This window comes from Tyto alba, unplaced genomic scaffold, assembly GCF_018691265.1.
Source record: "Tyto alba isolate M040663 unplaced genomic scaffold, T.alba_DEE_v4.0 Super-Scaffold_9, whole genome shotgun sequence".
Taxonomy (NCBI): Eukaryota; Metazoa; Chordata; class Aves; order Strigiformes; family Tytonidae; genus Tyto; species Tyto alba.
This window is the reverse complement of record NW_024881330.1, coordinates 31,366,110-31,389,714: the sequence shown is the minus strand read 5'-3', so window position 1 is coordinate 31,389,714 and position 23,605 is coordinate 31,366,110. Positions and strand designations below refer to the sequence as shown.

The 23,605-nt window shown below is 45.4% G+C and overlaps 1 protein-coding gene across 8 annotated transcripts in view; it reads right to left on the bottom strand.

Moving 5' to 3' along the window:
* PAG1 (phosphoprotein membrane anchor with glycosphingolipid microdomains 1) overlaps positions 1–22,192 on the bottom strand; it is a 107,968-nt gene extending 85,776 nt beyond the window's left edge. For 6 of the 8 annotated variants that reach the window (XM_042786069.1, XM_042786073.1, XM_042786068.1 and 3 more), the window contains exon 1: positions 22,077–22,192. The gene's annotated coding sequence lies outside the window, so the exon portion shown is untranslated. Of the gene's footprint in view, positions 1–2,608; positions 2,625–20,270; positions 20,435–22,076 lie in introns of those variants that run through there. The other 2 variants (XM_042786070.1, XM_042786071.1) reach the window with 2 other exon arrangements.
* Between the last annotated feature and the right edge of the window lie 1,413 nt (positions 22,193–23,605).

The window sequence follows — 23,605 nt, the reverse complement described above, 5'->3', positions numbered from 1 at the left end:
TTCAACTGTTAAAAAAGGCAGTCTCTTGCTAAATGTCATTTTGGGTATGTCCATTAAAACAATGCACATGTTGATGAAAATAAAGCCAAAGAAAAGTATTTTTCACTGCCCATGTCAAAAGGTCTTGGCATCCTTTTTCTTTGATAAGCCCTACTATCTTTACTTTTTGAAGCACACACTTGACATGACCTAGGAAAAAGCTTCATGTCTGAGAGATGCTTTTTACTGTCTTCTGAAATGGGAAAGGTGTAATCCTGTGAAAATCAGAGTAAGAGTGAAGAAACAGGAGAAGAGTAAGGAAAAGACAGGAAAATTGGGACTGAGAGATACATGGGGAAGATGATGGATAGGCAAGGAAATTTGGCTGGGGAGTAGAGAGAAAAGCAGGATGAAGGAGGGTGAGAGAGTCGCTCTAAGCAAAAGCTAAGGAGAAAAAAAATGGGTGAAAAAAGGAGAGTGATATCAGAAACTATTTGGATGAGAACAGGGTGAGGCCCATCCAACATGCAGCTGGTACAAAGGGAAACTGGCACTGGCTTGGCAGAGCCAGGAGGACACAGAGCTGAGGCTGCAGTAACAGAGACCTAAGAGTTGCATGGGGGACTGGAAACAATGGGTAGTCAAGCAAAAACCAGAAAAGTAATATAAGTCCGTTTGGGTAAAAAAGGAAAACAGACAGACTGCTAAAATAGGAAGAGTGGTTGTGGAGGGAAATACACCTAGAAGAGTTGTAAAAGTGGGGAAAAGAGGCAAGAAAAAGGCTTACAAAAAGACAAACAACATATGAGAAGAAAGAAACAGGTCTAGTCAAAAGGAGAAGGTCAGAAGAGACCATCTTTTGGCAGAATGATGCAGAAGTGTCTGTACCATTAAAGCATATTCTCCCCCAGAGCCAAGTCCATGAAGGAGTGCAGGTACGTAGCCACAGTAAAATATACACTTTGGAGACAACTGGGATAGAACATACCTTTTGCTTTACCTCATAGCTCAGCTCTGCTGGCACCAATAGCACAAAGCAGTAAAGTAATAAAATGGACTGATATTACAGGATAGTTTTTTCAAAATATGAAAGAGTAACGCTCTGTGCCTGTTAAGGATGTGTTACCAATTTACATGAGCTGTGGATTTTGTTCAAACTGTCTTCTTTAGACACGCCAGTGGCTCAAGGGTCTGCCATAGGGAGTCCTTACTCCCTGTGGAAAACCAGACTGGCCTGCCCCGTAATCTCTCACACTTGGCATCTGCCCGAGGCTGTGAGGAGTCAGCTACAGCTCTGCAGCGTGTTGGTGCCTCCCATCCTTGCACTGCCTCCAGCACAGCTAGTGCTCTCCAGGTACAACCGTGGGGGTGGTATAAAGGATCCTCCACTTTTGCTGGACAAGACAGGAAGAACGCTGCCAGACTGCAGAAGAGGCAAGCAAGATGGGTAGCCGGACCTTTTTGGTGTGACAGAGGGATAAAAAACACTCACTGAAGTAAACAGAGGCCTGAAACCTGCCAGAAATACTCAGGCAGTCTCGTTGCTACACCTTTCTGCAGGTTTCTGGAGGCTGGCAAACGAAGCAGGGGTGTGTGAGGCTCCCTTTGAACCCCAGACCCAGATGCCTTTCCCGCAGAACCATGTTGCAGGGGAGGAAGAGAAACAAGCAGAGGGGGGACACCTGCCTCAGTTGTACCCCAATGGGTCACACACACTGTATGCCTACATCCAAGTGCTCCTGGATCCACTGGTCTAAGTGTGCCCTTAGTTATTTCCATGGTAACTGGTAGGTACACAACCACCCGCTCTTCATGCTGTATTCTCTTTGTGCATTTTAATTCACGGAACTGGCACGCAGAGCCCAGGAAAAATGACTGTGAGATTTATTTCTTTATTGAAAAAGCTGCAGAGGTGGTGCTGCTGATGGCTGCTGCTAGAGTTATAGATGCATCAGGGTAAAATACTGCGCTGAAAACCTTTCCCATGACCCACTACGGAAGTAGTTTTTAAAGCAACTCAGCAATACACTTAGATGTCAACAGCAGCCTCTTAGCTACTGGAAAAAAGTGTGTGTGAGAGACTTCAGCGCTGCCTGATGCAGTCGTTCCAATAAAGTCTAATTTCATATAATCAGCTAGAGCAAGTTCAAGGGAAGATCTGGGGTAGGGTGGGGGAAATTGGAAAAGCAAGAGAATAAGCAGCAGTCATCTAAAATCATAAAAGCCTATTTCCTGGTACTCCACCTACCCATGAACTGGGGGTTCTGTGCCCAAATCACCCTTAAAGCCTCAGGCAATGTTTTCCTCACCTTAGCTAGAGAAGTCCAACTGTTACAGATACTGAAACTTATGACACAAGAAGGTATCCAGGAAGACTTTATTATATGCACCTTGAAAGAAGTGCAGGAGAATTTAAGCCTCACCTTTTACTCAGAATATTGACCAGTATAAAACACACACTATTAACAGCAGTATCTAGATTATGGATTTTCAGAATAAATCAAACAGAATAAGCTTGTAAAAGCTTTCTCCTAGAGTTTCCCCATGTCCTGCAGGGTACTCTCCAACGACATGTGATCTGGTTCACAGCTCCTGAGCTAAAGAAAGAGGTGAGGTTACTGTCTCCTACCTCCAGAGACCTTTCTGTAGCAGTATCCCAGTAAATTTAAGCCACTCCTTGCCTTGGGGCTGCACCGTTACTTCTGAAACGAAGAAACCAATTTCAAAAGCTCTGGTAATTTTACGAATGTTTTATATTAATCAGGGATGATATGATTTCCTGCAGATTCAGGAATATTGTTGCTGCAGCTTCTACCACTTTTAGCCTTTTTTTTTTTTTTCTTCATCCAAAGGCTGATCTGCTACCTCAGACTGCTCTGCTTACACAGTTCCAATGTGATGGTAATAAGTATGAAAGACCAAAGGTCTCCGTGCTCCTCTGTAGTAATCTCCCATATTGGAAAGAACTCTCCTTATCACAGAGGGATTAGTGGGCTGAAAATTATTCCTTTAAACGTGAGATACAGCAAGATGAAACTAATAAAATGGCTAGTGGCACAATAGCCAAAGGGCTCTCTCCCCCATTAGTCTAGACCCAACTGCAAGGCACCAAGGGTATGTGATATATTGAAGAATATTATCTAAACATAGTTCTCTTACTTCCTCCTAACAGCCCAGCACAGACCAGCACTAAGTTGCCTGTGGAACAGAGAGCACCGCAGACAATCATTGCATGCTATGATCGTAGCAGACTTGCCTTTAATCAGGCAGCACAGTTCGGAGCCAGTTCAGAAAAGGTGACTTGCTAAGAAAACACCCTGCCTCTCAGCCACAGAGAGCTTGCTTCAGGAAATCTGCAGACGAAGCTGAAAAAAGTGTAGCAATTTAAAAGGAGCAAAATTGGACAGTAAGAGCATTTACCTTTTATCTGAAAATGATTCATGAGACACCCCTACAAAGTGTCAGCCAACAACAAAGCAGTTCATCTACTATTGATAACCCAGCATTCCCAAGCCATCAATAGCTATCTGAGTACTTCTAAAGTAAATTTAGCTTCATCTTCATTATTTTCTGTATTGAAAGATGGGGGACATATTCATAGAAGTTTACGCAATGGCAAGAGAGCACAGTATTGTATGTTTTATTACACTACGAAAGCAGAATCTCGTTCAGACACTGCTAGTGTATAATTTCTGTCTCTCTAGAAGCTGGAAGGCAATCATTAGCATGTTGGATCTGGCAAGTTCATATTATCTACCTGGTAATTATAGAAAGATGGAGAAGCTTTCAAAAAAAATGCCCTCCAACTTCTGCATTTACTACACACCTGATCAAAATACTATCACCATTACCTACATTAACGGATCTTTCCCATAAACCATTATTCAGAACACATTAACATTAGTAAAAAAAGCATTAAATAAATATTAGGGGCCATACTGACTATATTTTATCTTTCCTTCCTACTTCAAAATATAAAACTATGCAACGACAGCCTGAAGGCATGAAAACATTTTATTGACAGTGATGACAAGCTAGGCTACACGGTAATTTGTTAGGCATTACTAGCACAAATCAACACTACAACACAGCTCCAGTTTTTCAAAATATGTATACCATTAGTCAATGCTATTCATACTACAGCAGCATCAACACGCTAAATACACACCAAAAGATAATCCTGTCCTCCAGAGACTGCTGTAGAAAAGGACTGAAAGATGACAGACAAGGGAGCACATTAGAGCATACATATGCATATGTATACAAGTAATTGGGACAACTGGCCTGTGTCTCATTATCTCATTTATTCATGCTTCAGGTAAAGGGGAGACAAGGAGATGTCATGAAGATTGCAGAAGCTGGGACAAGATGGCTACAAAAGGATCTGGAATAATACAAAGAGAAGTCAAACAGAGCACAGAAAGTGAGGCCAGGGAGGAGAGACCATGACTGAAGACGTTCAGCCAAAACCAGTGATAGTGGGTAAAAAAAAAATGCTCCACATTGTATAAATGCAAGGCTAAGATGGCTGGGAGCAGAGGGGCACAGGAAAGGTCTGTGAGGTGCTTTGGTTGCCCCGTTCTTGGGCAGGGGCTTCACACCCCCCGGCATCTCATGGACCCCCAGTAAGCCCCATGTCATTTCCTGAATCACACCGACCAAAATGGCAGGGTTCCTTATCCCTCTGGTTTACACCACCATTTTAATTACGTTGTCCCCGCGGGGGCCAGCTGCCTGGCTCAGGGGCAGCGCAGATAACCGGGGTGTCCCCAGGGAGTCCCCTTCAGCCCCTGGCTCTCACCCCAGCCCCCACCTGAGCTGCAGCAACACCCACCCCCACCCCGACCCTCGCCCACTCTTTTTTTTTCAAAGAAGCCTTAGGGTTAAGGTAAAGCTATGAAGGGTACAGTAAAAGCATGTCAGCACATGCATCCTGCTCCCTGCGAATTCCCAAAACTACAGCAAAAACTAACCAAACAAATTCAATTACCGAGGTAGGTGCTAGCCCAATTCAAGGGGATTGGTACATATGTTATAACAAGATGCTGGAGGCACAGACCAATTGCATTTACATGAAGAAATCATTTTATGCAAATCTCTTATCCACGAGTGAAGGCCATACAGGAGAGGAAAAACTGTGCTGTATGGAGATCCACGATGCATGGCAGATGAGCAATTTAAGGTAAATCATAGAGTCCAGGTATACAAGACATATAACCTGGGGAGAAAGTATGTATCTTCAAAGTCATAAATTATTTATAAATAATACAGCCTTCTCATGAAATATCCAAAAGTCCAAGCACTCATTTTTCCCATTATTTTTCTCCACTTTCACAAATCAGAGGGAAGCTGAAGATGAGTATCTTATCAAGAATGAGCTCGTTTTGGTGGAGGATAGACTTAAACAGCCTATATCCATGGAGTTAGGGGCTCACAGGCAGGACGGCAGGAACTGAAGGCAGTAGAACTGCTGTGCCCACCCACCTGGGAGCAAAGCAGCAGAAGAGGGAGCTGGAGTGGGCTGAGACAAACTGTCCCCCGCGAGCTCGTACCTTCCCAGGACTGTCACTGCCAGCCTGTTCAAAATCACCACTTGCTCTCCGCTGAAAATTTCAGGGTTTTTTAAGTGAAATCCAGTGCTCAGGTTCACAAAACACAGCTGGGGCATCCACACGCATGGCGTGTTTTCTGTCAGCAGCTCTGCGTCTTCAGAGCAATGGCTATGCTCTCTACAACACACGGTGACACCTCCCTGTTCAATTCTCCAGCTTCCTTCAGCACTTCTGTTGTGATACCTCAGCAGTCTGACACCATCTCATCTTCGTTACCCAACACAACACCTGCCCAAATTCTCCTGCAATGACCAATTCAACTAACTTCCCACTTTTCTGACTCCTGCCTGGTGACCCTGCATGCCCACCAGTGCTCTTATAGGTATCTGCCTTTCGATAGACATATACACAGTTCATCATTTACTTTTATGTTGCAGACTCTTTGCTCTTCAAAGTCCTTTTTAGATCTTCATGCTCAGTTTGCATTCAATTCAACATAGTCTGAGTTTTTTTGTTGCAATCATTAGGGGCAGATACCCCATACACTCAAGGATATCTTTGTAGTCTGAGTAACTCCTAATTTTTGTGCTTTCAGCAGACAACTGTTTCTGCTTGCTTATATACAGACACCGGTGCCTTATGTGACTTTTACAATGTGTTTTAGCAGCCTCCCATGCCGAGCCTGAGGACATTAATTTTCTCTCTCCTGACATTCTCCTGTTTTCAACTGATATGCTGTTATTTGGGTGTGGGAAAGGTACTTCAGCGTCTAAAAATCCCTAAAAGTTAAAAGATAGGTATGTACACATGTAATTCAGACCTCTTCTGAAACTCTTTGAAGTCTTGGTGTGTATTTTCTTTGTATTACAAGTGGTAACTTTGCCTAATGCAGCAGGAGTGTAATACTTGAGTTCATTGCTCATGACATGTGCAGTAAAAGGCAAGTAAAATACACAACAGAAAAAAAACGCTGATTTATTTTCTTATTAGCTACAGATATTAGTGTCACTGTCTTGTATCAATAAGCTGTAATAAAAAGATGGAAATACCAGAGTATTTCTTCTCAATTTTAGAAGTCTTGCATTTTCTACACGAGCAAAACTAAAACCAAACATACCTCTTGCATAATAAAGAGCAAATATAGCACCAAGCTTCGCCTTATTCATGCAGTCATCTCTCTCCACCAGGGGTTTTGCATGTATAATCCCTCTGAAGCCACAATGGGGTACGAACATGCAAATTCCAAAGTGATAAGAAATATACATTTTCAGTTATCATGGAAATCTTCTCAACAGCTATTGTTAATGTACACTTTGGCCTGTCAACCATTGCAACCTTTTCATTAATGACGAGATTTGTTTCTGAGCCTTCCTAAATATTTTTAAATTAATTTAAATGCCATGCGAACTCCGATCCTCCCAAGCATTTTTTCTTCTCACAACACAGACTTTAGGTACCAAAACTAAAGAACAAAATCTCTTTCTGTAGGAAGGAATATCTCTCTTGGTTAAACTTGTTCCTACCTAAGTCTACATCCACTTCCCAGGTCAGATCTTAAAAGAAGACATTTTCACCCATTTTGCAGCTCACTAAGGTCTTAGCCACTCTTTCACATATGCAGCCCTCTTTTGAAGTCTCTGATACTGCAAATATATTCAAAACTTAAATTCAAAACTTTACCTAAGGTCTCATGAATGCCTTTAATTGGGGAGGACCTGAGTAAAGGCTTGGATTTCATCCTTTCGTAAAATGGGAATGCTCTTTCTCCTTTGGGAAAACCAAACAACTGACATTAAGACTGATCCTCTTTCGCCTCAAAAAACTTTATCCCTGACATAGAAATCCTCCTACAGTCTCCAAGGACTGCACTAGAGCAATAGTATTCACACTGAAAAGGCAGCACCAGTATATCTAAGATCAGGCTCTTTGTGATTTTTAAAAATCATGAATAGGAAATAAATTTATATCAATAATGCTTCAGTCCTTAATTTGCAAATAGAGACTCAGGATAAAAACAAATTGGACATCAGTACTCAAAGGATAACTCTACTGTTGCTGTTCTGTTGACAAAGATTAAAGCTATGTCTGTAATTAATACAAAATCTGCTTGCAAGACAAAACGAGAAGGCTAAGGTCACTGATAACAGCTCCAAAGCTCCCGCATGCATAAAAAGCAGCACATTTGGTGGGGTTTGTTTCCAGGCAGCCGTTAACTCATCAGGAGGAAGAAACACACAGTGGCACACCCTACCGTTATGGTTTACAACAAAAGCTCCCTCCGTAGGCTTGTGCTGATAAAAGTCTCTGGCCTTGCGTCTTGGATGTGATACCGCTTAAGGCCTATCAGTATGACAGCTAAGCTCAGCACCTTGTCTGCTATTCCGTGGAGGAACATGGGACACGATGTCAGCTACAAATGGTTCAGACACAGAGCTAGTAAGAACCAGGTTTTAAAGAAAAGTGAATACTTAGAAAAAGCAAGACAAGGAGCTTGCACAATAAGCGTTATTTGTCCAACATTTACAGGCTCAAGTTGCAGCAAAGAATGAGATTTTTCCTTTTTTTCTCACATACATGGTCAGAACAGAGATAAGGTAACTGCTCTTTTGCACACATCCTGCAGGAACAGGAGACAATGACAGATACAGCATCCCTGCTGTTCAATCCAGGTAGCATGTAAGAGATTTTCTGCTCTAAAAACTGAAGGTGAAAATGCGGGAGTAAACTGAGAAGCAGACTTAAGGTACCAAGAATATGGTGCTATCCTTCTTTCAGTGAAACAGGATAATCTTTTTCAAATTTTTAAAGAACAAACTAAAGATCTGTTATTTTAGAACAGGCTCTCTTAAAAAAAGTCAGTGAAGAAGGTGGCACAGAGGTGGTCCAACCACCCATCCAGCACAGTTGCTGAAGAGTGTAGTTGGTGTCATCACAGAATGGTTGAGACTGGAAGGGATCTCTGGAGGTCATCTGGTCCACCTCCCTTGCACAAGCAGGGTCACCTAGAGCTGGTTGCCCAGGACCATGTCCACATGGCTTCTGAATATCTCCAAGGATGGAGACCCCACAATCTTCCTGGGCAACCTGTGTCAGTGCTCAGTCTCCCTCACAGTGAAAAAGTGCTTCCTGATGTTCAGAGGGAACCTCCTGTGTTTCAGTTTGTGCCCACTGCCTCTGGTCCTGTCACTGGACACCACTGAAAAGAGCCTGGCTCTGACCTCTTTGCATCCTCCCTTCAGGTATTTATATATATTTATGAGATTCTCCCTGAGCCTTCTCTTCTCTAGGCTGAACAGTTCCATCTATCTTAACCTCTCCTCACATGACAAATGCTCCAGTCCCTTCATCATCTTCATGGACATTTTTGGGACTCCCTCCAGTATGTCCACATCGTTTCTGTGCTGGGGGATCCCAGAACTGGACCCAGCACTCCAGGCGTGGCCTCACCAGTGCTGAGCAGAGGGGCAGGATCACCTCCTTCCACCTGCTGTCAGTGCTCTGTCTAATGCAGCCCAGGACACCATTCAACTTCTTTGCCACAAGTACAAATCTCTGGCTCACATTCAACTTGGTGTCCACTAGGCCCCCCAGGGCCTTTCCTAAAAAGCTGTTTTCCAGCTGGGCAGCCCGCAGCATGTGCTGGTGCCTGGGGTTGTTCCTCCCTAGGGGCAGGACTCTGCACCTCCCCTTGCTCCTGGTTCAGATTCTGGATGTGGGATAACTTCTAGCTGCACTCTGTAGTGGAGCAGAAGGTGACATCCCCTGGACACCACACGGGCCAGCCACAGGTACTGCTGCCCCACCAGAAGCCAGACTCTTGTCAGCATGTAAACAACCTGTGACCCTCAGTTCCACATCCTCCTGCAAGCTCCACTTCACAATCTGCACTGTATCAGTGTACTGGGTTTGTGTGGCAAAATTTTGGTAGTGGGGGAGCTACAGGGGTGGCTTCTGTGAGAAGCTCCTAGAAGCTTCCCCTCTGTCCGACAGAGCCAATGCAGCCGGCTCCAAGATGGACCCGCCGCTGGCCAAGGCTGAGCCCATCAGTGACAGCTGTAGCACCTGTGAGAATGTATTTAAGAAGAGGGAAAAAAACAAAAATGTGGTGGAATAACAGCAGCTGGAGGAGAATATGTGAGAGAAACAGCTCTGCAGACCCCAAGGTCAGTGAGGCAGGAGGGGCAGGAGGTGCTCCAGGTGCCGGAGCAGAGATTCCCTGCAGCCCGTGGTGAAGACCATGGTGAGGCAGGCTGTGCCCTGCAGCCCGGGGAGGAGCAGATCTCCACCTGCAGCCCATGGAGACCCCACGCCAGAGCAGGTAGATGCCCAAAGGAGGCTGTGATCCCATGGGAATCCCACACTGGAGCAGGCTCTTGCCAGGACCTGTGGAGCTGTGGAGAGAGGAGCCCATGCTGGAGCAGGTTTGCTGGCAGGACTGGTGATCCTGTGGGGGATCCACGCTGGAGCAGTCTGATCCTGAAGGACTGCACCCCGTGGGAGGGACCCACGCTGGAGCAGTTCATGAAGAACTGCAGCCCGTGGGAAGGAATCACATTGGAGAAGTTTGGAGGACTGTGTCCCGTGAGAAGGATTCCATGTTGGAGCAGGGGAGGAGTGTGAGGAGTCCTCGCCCTGAGGAGGAAGGAGCGGCAGAGACAAGAAGTGATGCACTGACCACAACCCCCATTCCCGTCCCCCTGTGCTGCTGTGGGGGAGGAGGGAGAGAAATCGGGAGTGAAATTAAGCCTGGGAAGAAGGGAGGGGTGGGGGGGCGGCACGGGGGGAGATGTTTAAAGATGTAGTTTTAATTTCTCATTATCCTACTCTGATTTGATTGACAATAAATTAAACTAATTTCCCCAGGTCGAGTCTGGTTTGCCCGTGTCAGTAAATGCTGAGTGATCTCCCTGTCCTTATCTCAACTCACAAACCTTTCCTTATATTTTCTTTCCGCTGCCCAGCTGAGGAGGGGAGTGATAGAGCGGCTTTGGTGGGCACCTGGCATCCAGCCAGGGACAACCCATCACAATCAGCATCCCATAATTTAAAGCTCCATAAGCACCGAATTGCCAGACTATGCTTTTGGAAGTTAACCCTTTTATGTATCAAACACCCATCACTGTCAGGGCTGAGGAACAAAATTCCACTAGAAAGGATCATGCAGGACAGTGAGAAAAAGGCAAGTTTAAGTTTGCAGTGCATGCCTTCAGCCACAACACTCCTCTACTGCTAAACTGAAACAAGTTGCAGGAAGAGAAAGCAGCACTGCACTTCTCCCTGCCATCGAAACCTTGCTCTTTAGCATGCAAGTGACTTAATGGCACTAATCTTTTTGCAAGAGCTTGCTCCAATCTGCATAAAATCAGAAACATACTGTTAGACACACACACCACAGGTACTGGAGTGTTAATAAAACCAGGTAACTAAGTGTTTAAAAGGTATAAATATCTCAGCTCTGGTCATTTTCCTATAGCAATCTTCACACCTATTTTTTCTGAATTCAATCTTTCTAAGTGCCAGCTGCTGACGAACTGCAGGGAGCATGATTTTTATTAAATGATGAACACTAACATTTCAGGGTTACATCTCAGAAAATCGATTACTATCTATTGACAGATAGCTTAAGCACAGAAATTCCTGAGGGTTTTTTTATTTCTCTAGACTCCAGTGAAAGGAAGCCTTTTCTGTTTAAAGCTGTTGCTTTTTTTTTAAGCATCAGTGAAATTAATTATACAGGCTAATACTTAATATAGAAAATAAATGCTCTGTGAAGCAGGGCACACATTGTGCCAGGTGGCATACAGAAACTGCAAAGACTTGGAAATTCTCCTTCCCAGGGAACCACAGCACTTTGACATATAATTTCTGCCTAGTTCAGAAAACCAACCAAAACCAAGTTTTCTTGGTTACTGTGTTTCCTGAATAAAATATTATTTACTACTGATTAAAACTGACAACTCATGCTAATTTTACCACTGTCCAAGAACTAATATTTCAGTAGTCCCCACAACTGGAAGAAGCAAAGAAGTGACAAAAATCAACCAAGGGTTCCCAGGTCCCCAGACTGGCAACCATGAGGTCCAAATCTCCAGGCCCCCGGTGTTCCGGCATAGCTACACCCAGGTCCTCAGGCCACCTTGCTTCTGCATGGAGCCACGTCCCATAGTGCTGGATGACTCCAACACTTCCAGGCTCTGTGGTCCACAGCTGGGGATGAAATCCCCAAGGCTGCCTCCCTCCAGAAAACCTCTAAGAGAAGACTCCTGCTGCTCTATGGTCTGGCACCTGCCCTATCCTGCCTACATCTCTTGCAGGTGCTGGAAACCAGGACATAGCCAGCCAGGTCCATCAAGGACACCCCTGCAGAAGTTTGGGTGTCCCATCACTTGTTTCACAGGCCAACCTTCTCCTCCCAGGCCAGTCATGGGTGTTGATGTGTGTACTGGGAGGCAACTGCACCATGCTATTTGAGCACGCTATGCCTGAGCACTGAATAAATGGGAAACACATAAACGCCAAGTTATTGGCTATCTGCCTGCTTTGCTGAGTAAATAATTTAGCTAATTTCCTCATAATAATGACCTTCCATTTTGGTGGGAAATCAATCCTCTGCTTCTGGGCTAGTTTGCGTTCTCCAGTAACTCTCTAGGGCTGTTTTTAACCAAACCTCTTGAGGAGGAGAATAACAGAATCACCTGGAAACCAGCATCCATCAATTCATTGTAACTGGTCAGACCCCATACTTGACCCAGACATCACTTCTTTGCCTACCATTTACTTGACTGTTAATGCTAATAAATTATTGGTGTATGTGCTTTCCAGAAATGAGATGGACTTGTTAGGCAAAATTAAAGATGGAGTCACAAGTAAGTAAGGCCTTCAGGGTTCACTCACAGAAATTAAAATACACAATTGATACTGAAATGTAAATCAAGAGTATGAAATTAAATCTTCATGTTAAGAATGGAGAAAAAAAGATTACTTCTAGCTTTCATTTGAGTCAATACAGTTGACTGGAACAACAATTTAAAAGATTTGAGAGACTGTCCACTGAGATACCCTGGAAAACTGAACTGTTGTATCTCCACATAACTAGCCTAAAACCATTTCCCAATACATTAGCAAATTTCATGTAGTAAATTGCCAGGAATATTTTTTTTCAAATTCAGCTACACTGGCAACAGCAAAAGGTGACTATATGTATGCATCCCATTTGACTACAAGGATGTAGTTAAGAAAACAGATAAAACAAAAGGGAAAGAAAATCACATCAGAAGAATCAAACTGCATTAAAAGATAAAATTTGAAGTATAGATTCATTATAGGTGGTCTAAAGGTAACTGTTTACCTCAGGTCCACACGCAGTGTCACATGCTACTACTCCCTTGAGTGATTAATTAATCCACACAGAAAAGCTCTGCAACAAGCAACATCACAAGAGTCACGAAATGGAGGTCACTGTGCCAGCTAGCAAATGACACATTAAAAAGGGGGGGAAAAGGCAGAAAATGCTCTTTGTACTCTACACTTCACTATGAACATGAGGGATTTATTTCAGTAATCCATGGCTGGCAGTGTTACGGCTACTTGGAGCTGCAGAGATGGAGAGAAATATCCAATTTTCAAATCCCCTCTAGCTACATAAAGGTAAGAAAGAAGAGCACTTCTGACCATGCTGATCTGTTATTGCACCACTGCCTGTATTAGGCCAACACCATTATCTGAAAAGGCTAAATTAGAGGAAGGCACATGTCACAAACGGCTTCCTCCTGTAACCAGGACAGTCAATTAAGATGGCCAAGATAGTGCCAAAACGCACCTTTTTTACAGTGTGCTCATTTGTAGTTTATTTTGTCTGCTTGATTACAACGTTATATCCCTACATGAAGAGTGTGAGGAGGAGGAACTGCACAAGTGACCTTGCCTATCCAAATCTGAGCTTATTTAGACTATTTAAGCATTAGGTCACAATTCACCCTTCTGGGGAAAAGCAGTGTCCTTTCTTACAAAGTGTACTAAAACCAAGGCAATATTTGACAGTACCTCAAAGTGTGAGATGAAATACACATATCTAGTTTGGTCTTTCTATCTTTTCTTCTTTTTCCTTAGGCAAGCAAATCTATAAAGACTCTCATCTAATGTGATAGATTAATAAATGATGAAGCTACAAACAAGAGATCCCCAACCTTCTATGATGTGTGCTCAATTATTTTGCATTTAACAAGAGTAAAGGAAAATGAAATTAATTTAATCTCTGTAATTGCCAAACTAAATGACACACACAATCTTGCCTATTATAACAGATCAAAACAATACATTTACATTAACCAAAGCGTTGTAAAAAGTGTGATTTCTATTCTGAGTAGCTTTCTGTGATGTATTAGTTTCCAACGCCAGAAAAGTACCTGCCAAACATTGCAGCAGAGGTCATGGAGATCATGCTTTATCTCCGCAGCTAGGCTCTGGAACAGAGCTACTTTTAAGCTAAGCTCTATGACAGCATTTCAAAAGACAGTGAAATTATATTTTGGAATGTGCTTGATGAATATCCCTTATTAAAGTAAGTCTGCAAGATCAAACAGTCTGAATGTTGGTCTATGCACTCTACTAGAAGGAGAAGTATCTGTTATTTGTTAAAGGAAGAAACTTCTGCAGGTAATGCAATTTGTTAGGATATCAGCCTCAACACCATCAGTAGCAAATTCTTTAGTCATTTCTTCAGGAATTTCTTCCTGCACCTCCCTTATACTCCACTCTCTTAACCCAGCGTGCTTGGGTGGCAGCCTGAGGGGCAGCAGGTAAGAGAGCATGGTGTAGGTATCAGGGCTCCTCTGCACTCCTTGCCCCCGTATCTGTGCCCCTCTTCCATTGCTCTTCCTAACTCCTGCTCCCATTGCGTATCTGATGCTCTTCATTAACACTCCCCCACCACAGCACAATCCCTAGAAGAGGACTTCATCGTCACCTTCCTCTGTGTATCTCTTCCATTTTGAAATCACCTTGCTTGCTTGTAACAACTCATGATCAGCAGCACCCCAAGTAAGGTCTCTCTACAGCCCTGTACAGTGGCACTAACCCTTTCATACATCTCTGGAAATAGCCTGCCTGAGGCAAATCAAGATTTTCTCTTGCCATTTTTTGTGGCCACAGCCCAGTGGTGGCTCACAGCCATGTGGCAACAAGCATATCCAGGTCTTTCTCTCCTTCAGTCACTTCTGAACGACGCATCTCTAATCCCTTTAGCTTCAGCTGCAACATTTCCATTGATTGATAATGGATTTTCCACTGATGTAGAATCAGGCACTTCGACAACACTACTACGAATTAACAGAAGAGAGCTCTGTTAATCCTTTATAAGCAAGCTTAATCTTTCGGTTTATAGAAGAAGGAGTGAAAGCCCCGTTTTCTCCAATATCAGCCAGAATGTGATTATTATTTCAGAAAATTTTTCTCATTTCATTTGACTGGAACTAGTATTTTTTTGGAAGACACCAATCCAGATAACACCACAGATGGACACTTCTGCCAGATAAAAAAGGAAGAGTTTGAGTTATGAATCCTGAAGCTGAAAGCTGGGATCAGTGCTCTGGGACTTACAGTTACTCCATAGAAAGCGCTGTCATCTGGAAACAGCAGACTGACAACGCCTTTATAGCATTCACCTTTCAATTAAACAAGAGTAACATCTGAAACCTCACATTAAAATAGCTGTAAGATTTGTTAGGGTTCTCTCTCAATGATGTGATTTGAACATTTCCTGTACATTAGCAATAGTTAGGGCTATTAAATTGCAAGAAAGTATTAGCACCTTTAAAGACTTACTGTTACAGAACCTGGCTAATAACTCTAAAGCAATCAAGTCATCAGAAAAGTGAACTGATCTTACATAAAGACACTGTTTCCATTAAAATGAGATTTTGTTAGATCAACTCAGATACACTGTATTAAGTCAGTGGGTAGCAGAATGGCTCTTCCTTTTTGCAGGAAAGGAAATTCAGCACTATGCTTCAATGTCTGGTAAATAGGAATTCAATCACGCAAACCCTCGCTCAAATGAGAAACCACTGCTCACAAAGGCTTGTCCCATTGCAGTCAACAGTAAGAGCAAGGATACTTAACAGCAGTAAAATCTTGAAAGATCAAGCCCAGATATTACAGTTGTAATTGGTACTGCACACCAACGGCCCTTAATTTGACATCCTATCCTGCAGTGCACTAGATGTAAACATTTAATTGATTTAGTAATTCATCACCAGCACTGCTTCTATGCTAGGATGAAAAGAAGTCTTAAATACATCACCTAAATGGTTGCTCTAAAACACTGGAATGACACATATCTCCGCAGGACAATAAAATGTTTATCTTTTGTCATGCATTCCATTGCCACTGTTTAGTTGGGTGACCTTTTGAAAAGAGCAGTGGAGGCTGACGTACACCTTCATTAAAGCAGCACCTCCTTCTTCCCCCTGCCTGCGAGAACAATGAGCGCGGGAGGGAAGAGGTGAGCAATCCACAGAGTAATGAAGAGATTTTGTTTCAGAGGGTCATCAATTATTTATGAGTAAATCCCCAGATGAACACATCCAAAGCTGAACAGTTTTTAATACGTTTCACTTCTGTACACATGGCACAACACAACCAGACGCGAGCTAAATTGGATGTCTGACTATTCGAGGTGTCAAATAGTGAGTTGAATCTAGAGTTTAGTAAATCACTGTTACATTTTTTTAAGTACAACAGTCTCCTAGATTCAAAATTCTTTCACAAAATTCCTTCAACACTCACAGAAGTCATTCTTTATAGTATTTCCCACTCACCAAGATCTCAGCAAAGAAAAAGCTCATACTGAAGAATTTCTGTAATTATGCTGACACAGTTGTCTAAATAGTCTAATATTCAAACTCGTATGAGCATATTGCCCAGCTTTCAGTGGAATTTCATTCCACAATGGAATGAAATGGAAATGGTCCTGAGCTTTTCCTATTAAGAAAAGATAAGACCAAGTTATGGTCTTTTTCTCCAAAACAGGGTTTATCCTTTTCAAAACAAAGCACTTGTCTTTAAAGTAAAATTGTTTTGTAACTGTTCTTTTTAAAGAGAAGAGCCAAAGACTCTTTCTGCAACATGGTAAATATAAACTTTACACATTGGTCTTCTCCATAAACATCACACACTGATCTTCTTCATGAAGCAAGGGCAGTGAAACCAAACAGTTGCCTTTACCAGGCACTCTTTCCACAAACACTGTCATCGAAAACAGTCATCCTGCAAGTCTCAAGATGAAACGGAAACCACTGTCATTCAGCAGATGTCCAGATCTGCAGAACCCTCCTTTGAGCTCCTCTTTCCCACAGCTTCCAACCAACAAGATCTTGCCAAAGTCAACAGAGCCACCGCAGTCATACTTCAGTGGCTGCGTCTACAGCAGCCGTCACGACGGCCCCAAGGCCACCTTTATCACCAAATTCAAGTCCTCTTGTGAACCCAGGAACCAGGCTGGGGCGCTGCCAGGACGTGCCCTGCAGAGCGAGCCCCCACGGCACCCCGGTGGCCAGCCAAGCGGTGCGCGGGCTGCCCCGGAGGTGGGCTACCAGCCATCCCGCGCTCGCTCGGAGAGGCTCTCTCCAGGCAGCCTGGGCTCTGCCGCAGGGCACGGAGCTGGGCTGCGGCCCCGGGGGAGCAGACAGCAGCCAGTGCAGGTTCCCCGGCCTCTCGGAGCCTCATCCACAAGCTGCCTTCCGAAGTGACGACTTCACGGAAAAGCTTATCCAATAAGGTGTTTTAAACCACACGTGGAACAAGCACTTTCTGCCTTTTTTGCAGAACAACTGCAGGAGAAGGGCTGGGTCTCTGGTGCACTCTCTGCCCCCTCACATTTAGGCCAGCATGCACCCCAGCACCTCCACAGCTCCGGGAGCAAGCTCTACTCCTGTACTAGCCTGGCGGGACTAAACTGCTCCAGTATCAAAAAAAAAAAAAAAAAAAAAAAAAAGCCACTTAGAAACCCATTTTAAATTTGTTTGCATTACTTTAGAGGGTTTGTTATGTATTTGGATGAAAGGAACCCATTAAGTACATCTATATTTACTTCATTACAGTGTGGCTCTTGAAGTTAGATGAAAAGATTTACTCTGGCCAAGTTTGTTTATTCATCAACATCAGCTAAGATATGTTTTCAAAGGCTCATCCTCATTGCATTTACATGAAAGCACACAGATTTTTTTTTCAAGCGCTGCATCACATTCTGAGAGATGGAAAAGGGCAAAAGAAACTTTTGCGAGAATTAAAAAATGAAGGATCAGCACAGGAACGTTTCCTACCATTTCCAGCTATTTATGGAGGGGGGGAAATAACACACCCCTTCCCACCTGGAGTCATTCTTTCTCACCCTGCAGATGTATCAACAGCCACAAACTATAAGTGGATGATCAATCACCATGCCCATAGCCTGGATAATGGTGACTGGCACCCTGCTTACCCAGGAACACCAGGAGTGGAGAGTTAACCCCACCTGAAGTACAAAAGTTTAAGCAAATGTAGTCTCCCAAGTTTCATATTTTTTTACATGCACTTTGACAAGAACAATTAAATTATTTTCATAGTGGTGTTGAGGAAGAGCTTTTCATAAGTGCTAGCACAGAAATACAGAAGAACTCTTCATAACTGCTAGCGGTAGAGATACAGCCCACCTCCAACCAACCCCAGCTGTACAAGTTCTTGTTATTGCTGTCAGGAACCTAAACATGACTTGGTACTTGCATGCCTTTAATATCAAAATTTCATCCCTGAGTTATGTAAATATTTAAATGACATTTATGGACAGTATCTTTCCTCGTGAGTTTACACTTTCCCACGGAAGACTTCCAGAGTGATTAACAATGCTGATCTTTATCCTTCACACTGACTATTCATTCATCCTTTCTAAAACGAATACTGCTTACATACGACCCAAGAGGGCTGTAACAAGGCAGTATTTATCTGCCCTAATAATCTACCGCCGCTGTTTTAATTAAAACTTGGTTACACCACATCCATGAAGCAAAGGAAGGCCTCCCATCACTCATCATCTTCACCTGACAGCTGTGCTTGGTGCACCTTTGCAGGAACAACCTTTGGAGGTCCCACCACCCACAGCTCACCCTCCCCAGCCCAGGTAAGTGCAGGCACAGCGTTGCAAAAAAACACTCCACCCATGGAAGAAAAGCCAAATGAAACTTCAGTGGAGTTTGCAGCCTGGGGCCTCGGGTGAGCCACCGAGCACCTGCGGGTTGGTATTTACCCCAGTTCATGAGCAGGGCAGCGCTGCCTGCACAGCGCACGGGGCTTTCGGGGGGTGAGGGGCCAGGGGGAAGGTGATCCAGACACAGCACGTGCACCCACGAGACCTACAGAGAAGCTGCGGCACGGCACAGCACGGAAATTCAGAGCATGAGGGATACCAGCCTGGAGATGGGGGAAGAGCAACCAAAAGGACATCTCAACTACCTTCAGTAAATTTGCAGCCGAATCTTCAGGCTTCAGCCTCCTCACCTGCACGGCAGGATTTTACAGGGCCTCCAGAAGCCCACACAAACACACGCTGATTTCAAAGCCTAGCATTTACTACTAGCAGCATTACATGAATGACTGCACACGGCTTGCCCTTTCCATGTTCTAATCAATGTAAGCAGTGTCTGATGATACAAACGTTCAGAAACGCGCCGTTTTCCCAAGGAAGAATCCATCCTGAACTTCCTCCCTTGCCAGAACGCAAGCTTTTTGGCGTCATTATACACACCATGTAAGACCTGCAACTGCCAGCATCCTCGGGATGCGGGACGGGCAGCGGGCAGCCCGGGCAGCCTCCCTGCAAGCTACGGGCTGTACAACCGGGCCGCATCCAGCACGCCGACCCTGCCCGCTCCGCGCCGGGCCCCCGCCAGCAGTCACCGCTCATCCAGCAGACACTCAGGCTTGGGAGGGGGCTCTCTTGGCCCCAGTTTGGCAACCCATGGGTGAGGAGGGTGAGTCTCAGCATGCTCTACCCCTTCACCTCACTTGGGCTCCCTCCCGGGCGCAGGACCGGCACCAGGCTCCAAGAAGCCTGCTCTCCTGCTCCGTTCTCGACACTTGGAAGGAGAGGCATCACTACAGGAGCCTGGGTAATGTTATTTGAATGATTTATTGTTTCAATTAAATGTTAAACAGTGTTTTCAAGCCTTTTTGGTCTATTAATCTTATTCTTACATTGTATTTTGCAGTTACAAATGATACGGTATTGAAACTACTTTGAAAAAGCCTCTCCATTCTCCATCCTGATCCCTACTGGAAGGAAAAAGACTGTGTCCTTTTCCAGTCATTGAACTCTACAGCACTTTACCATCAGCATAAATGAGCTGAGAAACAGATTTGACTCGTTTGTTTGTCTATGAAGCCCGCACTGCCCAGGAAAGTGTTCCTTAACTAAATGCCACCGCACAGCCAGTAAGGAGAACTCAATTGCATTTCTTGTGGATTCCTCAGAACTGTGCTTCTTAAAATATAAATTAGATCTAGATTATTGAGCATTTCTTATTTAGGACCTGAAATCCAGTTGCCACTTTCTGATCAATACAACTTTAATAGTAGGATAAATTTAAAGCTTAAGTTATCTCGTATCAGTCATTTGTATACAATCCACGATCGAAAGCAACATTCACATTCAAGTGCCTGGCGATGAGGCTTATGAGAAGCACTGTGCCTTAAAATGCAATAGATTACCTGTTTCTTTTCCTCATTAGATGGCATTTCATAAAAGGAACTGAACAAAAGACAGGTGAGCTTGCTGAGTGTCATATCCTTCATCCTTTGCTCATATGAGCAATGTGTTGCCTTCAGATCAGCTTCTCATGCGAAAGTTGCAGATCCTCATTGCTGACCTGAATATTGATTTTATGTTAATAAAATCCTGTGTTGAAATACTGGTTAAAGATAAAATTGCTCTTGTACTTCTGGCTTGCAAGATGTTGTACATACTTTACTATTTTCTTCTTCTACAAGGGCAAAAGACACCCCTTACGGGAGATGCTCCACTGGCTGCAGAATTTGGCCCTTGTTAGATAAGCTAACACCTGAATTAATCACTTTTACAGTAAGCGGAAGCACTTTGGCTATAATGAAGCTGCTCACCTCACATACAGGTATATTTATCAGGGCAAAAATTTTAAAGATGTAAAATAAGAAACCCTGGAATTTGAAATTTCTGCTTCTGTATTGACTATGAGAAACAAATACAATTAATACGTACTTCCATTTACCTACTGGGTATCTTTAGCAGTCTTTGCTTCTGCAAATTCTCTTAGCAGACACTACCTCGACCATCATTTAACTGCCACACAGACTTCAAGAAGACTGGGGAGGATTTGCTTCTGGTTTCACACAGTGTACTTATTTTTTACGTTTAATTTAATAAAATAAGAACTCTGGATAAAAGTTAATTGAGCACTGCTGCTACGAAGAGGGAAAATATTTTCTGCCAAAATTTTCTTTGCTCTTTCTCTCTCTCTTTTTCTTCATTTATTGCTTAATAGCTCAGTATTATTTCAAAGCCCATTCCTTTTACAAATGTAATCAACTCAAGTATTCACCACCACAGATGATATATTACTCTCCTTAAAACCAAATCTCTGAGGGACAGATTAGAAAGAAAGGTTAAAGAGCCCTATCGTTCAAAGCATTACAGTTCAGACACCTATAAATCACTGTGTTTGTTTATTTAGATAATTGGGTCTATTAGCGTATGTAACATTTCAAGCTACGCAACTTTCTGGTATGACCGTTTGCCAGGTTTTTTTTCTGTCCCCGCTCAGAAGCACTAAGGGCAATAAATGCTCCAAGCAGCCCACACGGCAAATGATGCTCTAGGACTAATTTGTGCTTACAGCTCTCTTCGCAACGCTTTGAAAAGCAGCCCCTGCTCTCCCCTGGCGATCCCTTCCTCTGAAAGAGTTTCCAAGACCCAGAGCAGATGCCACTGTGAAACAAACCGGAGACTGTCACCATGTAATAGGATTTGAATGAAAATATAGTTAAGGGGACTGCTGGCTCCCGCAGCGCTCGGAGCCGGGAGGCGCGGGGAGCCCCGCCGCCGGGGGATGCCGCCGCGGTGCGGCTTCCCACCGGGACTCCCCCCCCCGCTCCGCGGGCCCGATCCCGCCGCCGCGGACCCTGCCCCGCACCTGTGCCCGCCTCTGACCCAATTCTTCCCCCCCCAAAGCCCCGCAGGGCCGCCGCGCCCGCAGCACGAACCCTCGGCCGGACAGGGGCAGCCCCGCGGGGCGGTGCGCGGTGCGGTGCGCGCCGCGCAGCCCTGCGCCGGCTCCGCCACCAGCCTCCCCGCAGCCGCGCAGCCCACCCCCCCCCCCCCCCCCGCAGCCGCGCAGCGACAGCAACACGCACACACACCCGCCACCCCCCGCCAAAAAAAAAAAAAAAACCAAAAAAACCCCAACCAAACAAAACCAAAAAAAACCGAACAACACCACGAAAACACAGACACGGTAACTTCGCGCACCGCCCCCAACTCACCGGGAGGCGCCGGCTCCGCGGAGAGGCGCGCCCGCGGATGAAACGCCTCCCGCGGAGCGCTGCCCGCGGAGCACAGCCCGCAGGGGCCGGGCAGCGGCGCGGGGAGGGGAGGGGAGGGGGGGGGGGGGGGGAGGGAGGAGCAGTAGCAAGTTGCGGCGCGTCTCTTCCCTCCCTCCTCCTCCTCCTCCTCCTCCTCCTCCTCCTCCTCCTGCTTCTTCTTTTTCCCCCCTCCCTCTCTCCCGCCCCCTCCTCCGCCCGGCAGGAGGGTCGGGGAGAGGCGGCGGAGAGGGACGGAGCGCGGCCGCGGAGCGCAGCGCGGAGCGGCGCGCAGCAGTGCGCATGTCCCCGCGCCCGGTGCCGAGGGAGCCACCGATGCGGCGGCGGCGGCGGCAGCGCAGGCCCGGCGCCCCCCTGCGCGCCCCCCCGCGCACCGCAGCGCGCACCGCAGCGCGCCTTTGCGGAGGCTGCGCGGGGCACGGCTGCCGCCGCCGCATCACCTTGCTCCGCGGAGGCGGGGGGTGGGGAGGGGGGGCACACACGGACGTGCCGGCTGTGGGGGGGTTGCGTGTGGGGGGGTGTGTGTGTCGGGGGGGGGGGGGGGGGGCGGGTCGCGCCCCCCCCCCCCCCCGAGCAGGGGGGAGCGCAGGCAGCGCGCCGGCAGCGGGCGGGGGGCCGGGGGCGGCGGAGGAGGCTGCAGCCTCTTGCCGGAGCCACCCCCCCCTCACACCCCCCCCGGTGCACATGGGCACCCCGTCTCCGGGATGCTCGGCTGGAGGGTGCTCCGGTGGCCAGGCTGGGAAAGGAGGAAAAAAGGGTGAATCCAGACATCCTATTATTTCCCCCCCTCCCACCCCCCCCCCGTTAAGCAAACATGACTGATGAAGACAGGTATTAGGACAAAAGGGACCTCCGCGTAGTTATTGGTGGCTTTTTAATGTTGTAGCAAGGTCTTTAAGTGAAAGAAATAACCATATTTTACGTGATGGAGGGAAGTGCAAGGACTTTGAGTGAAAAGTGCTGTAAGAGCAAAGGCAGGAAAGGCTGCAGAGGCAAAATGCCTAACTTAGATCTCTGGGGATTTTTTAGGGAAATTGCACAATTACCATCAGTTTCCACCCAGATGTAAGGACTGACCTAACACCCAGTGAGTTTCTTACTTCCTGAGAACAAGTTCAAACCCCATATTCCACTCTGCAGTAACAGCGATGTCATATGTGGCTGGCTCAAGGTTTGAGCCCGAATCTGCACTTGATACTTACCAAGCAAGGATTCACCTATGGAGGGTTTTGTTTGATTGTTTGGGGTTTTTAATAATATAAATACAGAAGTACCACCTGCATTTTCATATTCACCTCATCTTTGGCTTATTATCTCCATGCTCACCCGTGCAGTGAATCCTTGGAGTTGATCCTTTCTTCACATCATCTTTCAGTATCGCCAGCTGTTGGATTCCTCTGTTGATTTGCTTGGGTTTTGTTTGGGTTTCAGTTTTGTTTTTGTTTTTTGTTTGTTTGGTTGTTTTTTTTTTG